Source organism: Chiloscyllium plagiosum, unplaced genomic scaffold (assembly GCF_037043375.1).
Source record: "Chiloscyllium plagiosum isolate Xiang-an unplaced genomic scaffold, Cpla_swu_hap1 HiC_scaffold_45, whole genome shotgun sequence".
Classification (NCBI taxonomy): domain Eukaryota; kingdom Metazoa; phylum Chordata; class Chondrichthyes; order Orectolobiformes; family Hemiscylliidae; genus Chiloscyllium; species Chiloscyllium plagiosum.
Genome location: NW_028270183.1, coordinates 3129748 through 3132980, shown reverse-complemented (window position 1 = coordinate 3132980; position 3233 = coordinate 3129748).

Sequence of the window (3233 nt, the reverse complement as noted above, 5' to 3'; positions counted from 1 at the left end):
GAGGCTGTCAAAGTGAAAGAGAAGGCATACAAAGTGACCAAAAGTAGCAGGAATCTAGAAGATTGAGAGAGTTTTAAACAGCCACAAAAAAATGCTATAAAGAAAAGTAAGATAGAACATGAGAAAAAACTAGAACAGAATATAGAGACAGATAGCAAAAGTTTCTCTAAATATATAAAAAAAAGTGGCTAAACATTGGTCCTTTAGAGGATAAGAAGGGGTATTTTGTTATGGGGTATGATGAAATGGCCAAGACATTGAATGTGTGTTCTATTTCGGTCTTCACAGTGGAGGACACTAAAAACATGCCAGTAATTGACAAAGGTAGATAAGGACCTGGAAACCATCATTATTACAGAAGAGCTTGTGTTGGGTAAGCTAACGGAGCTCAGGGTAGACAAGTCTCCTGGCCCTGATGGAATGCATCCCAGGGTACTAAAAGAGATGGGGGGAGAAATAGCAAGGGCACTGGTGGTAATTTTCCAAAATTTGCTGGACTCTGGAAAACTGCAAATGTGATGCCACTGTTTAAAAAGGGAATTATAGACCGGTTAGCTCAACCGCTGTAGCAGGGAAGATGCAGCATGGACTCACGAAAGGCATGTTATGCTTAACTATTTTGGAATTCCTCGAAGGTGGACAACGGGGACCCAGTAGATGTGGTGTACCCAAATTTCCAAAAATATTTGACAAGGTGCTGCACAAGAGGCTGCTGCATAAGATAAGGATGCAAGGCATTATGGATAAAGTATTAGCATGGGTAGAGGGTTGGCTGACGAACAGGATGCAAAGAGTGGGGACAAATGCTAACCACAATGGCACTCTATCAGTAACTAGCGATGTGCCTCAGGGGTCGGTTTTGCACCACAATTATTCACAATTTATACAGATGATTTGGAATTGGGGACCACATATAGTGTGTCAAAGTTTGCAGATGACACTAAAATGAATGGAAGAGCAAAGTGTGCAAAGGGCTGAAACTTTGCAGAGGAACATAGATACTTTGTATTCCATCTGCCAGACCTTTGCCCAATGTTGATAAATGTGAAGTAATCCATTTTGGGAGGATTAACAGCAAAAAGGATTATTATTTGAATGGTAAAAAGTTGCAGCATGCTACTGTGCAGAGAGACCTGGGTGTCCTTGTGCATGAATCACAGAAGGTTGGTCTGCATGTACAACAGGTAATTAGGAAGGCAAATGGAATTTCATCCTTCATTGCTAAAGGGTTTGAGTTTAAAAGCAGGGAGGTTATGTTGCAGCTGTACTAGGTACTGATGAGGCCACACCTGGAGTAGTGTGTGCAGTTTTGGTCTCATTTGAGAAAGGATGTACTGGCACTGGAGGGGGTGTAGAGGAGGTTCACTAGGTTGATTCCAGAGTTGAAGGGGTTGGCTTATGAGAAGGGACTGAGCAGACTGGGATTATATTCATTAAAATTTGGAAAAATGAGGGGTGGATTCTTATAGAAACATGAAATTATGAAGGGAATAGATAGAAGTAGAGAGGATATTTCCACTGGCAGGTGAAACTAAGACAAGAGGGCATAGCTTCAAGATTAGAGGGAGCAGATTTAGGATTGAACTGAGAAGGAACTTCTTCACCCAGAGGATTATAGATCTATGGAATTACCTGCCCAGGGAAGTAGGTGATGCTATTTCAGTAAATGTTTTTAAAGCTAAAGTTTTAAAACCTTGACTATTCACCTTATGTATGTCCACGATTTTATAAACCTCTATAATGTCACCTCTCAGCCTCCAACACTCCAAGAGGCCTTAAAAAGAATAAAGGTAAATAAATCTCTGGAAACTAATTATGTATACCAGGACATTTTGGGAAGGTAGGGAATAAATTGCAGGGGTCCCTAGCAGAGATATTTGCATCATTGATGGCCACAGGCAAGGTGCCGAAGATTGGAGGGTGACCAATGTTGTAGCTTTATTTAAGAAAGACTGCGAGGAAAAGTGAGAGAACTATAGACCAGTGCCTCTGACATCCATGATGGATAAGTTGTTCTTAAATGCATTTGGAGAAGTAGGGACTAATTACAGATAGTCAACATTACTTTGTTTGTAGGAAATCATGTCTTACAAACTTGAGTTTTTTTTGAGGAAAATAATAGAGGGCAGAGTTGTCTCTATGGATTTTAGCAAGGCCTTTTGACAAGGTTCTGCAATGGTAGACTGATTTAATAAAATTTAAGTTAGATCACATCAGATCCTGGGAGAGCCAGCTGATTTGGATATGAAATTGGCTTGACTCTGAGACAGCGGGTGGTGGTGGAGGGTTGTTTATCAGACTGGAGGCCTGTGACCAACTGTGTTCTGCAAGGATGGTTGCTGGGTCCACTTGTTAATAAAGTAGCGGAGCAAATACATTAGTAACTATACTTGAGAGAAATAGTCTTTAAGGGAAGTCTCCACCTGATTGGTTGATTCCCAGGATATTAAAGGAAATACCTGCAGCAAAAGTAGCTGCAATGATAGAAATCTTCCAGAAATCCTTAGAATCTGGAAAAGTCCCAGAGGATTCTGTTTGATTAAATTATGTATTTTTTAAAATTATTACATCCCTTACTGTTGTACAGTTATGTATTTTAATTTCCTTTTGTACTTAATTTCCTTTTTGAATAAGTATATCAGCATGGATTGGGATAGAAGTAACATTTCAAGATGGCAACATTTATCAAGTACATAAATGGGTCTTGCTAAAACTATAGAACGCAATAGGTAGATTTCAAATATGGGGGGTATTCACTAAAGAGAAGAGGTTATGTAGGTTGGGGTATACTCATTGGAAGTGAGGAGTGACCTTATGGATCCATACAAAATTATTGGGGGAACTTACAGGGTAGATGTAGAGAAGTTGGTTCCCCTTGTGGGCTGGTCTAGGACCAGACAGCATCATCTCAGCGTCAGGGGTTGTCTACTCAAGATAGAGACCAGGAAGATTTTGTTTTCTCTGAATCAGCTAGGATTTCAAGCTGCATCATCAGAAAATGAAATGTCATACCAGAAACACTAACTTTTTTTTCTCTCCACAGATGTCTGCTGTCTTGCAGTGTAGTTGTAACCATTTACGTTTTTATTTGATTTCCAGCATTCACAGTATTCTGCACATGTATTACCTCTGGTTTACCTACCATTGTAAATGATCGTGTACCAAACATCATCATCAGCAATCAAAACCAATACAATAACAGCAGCCTCAGCTGAGTTGAGGGTGAGGGTTGC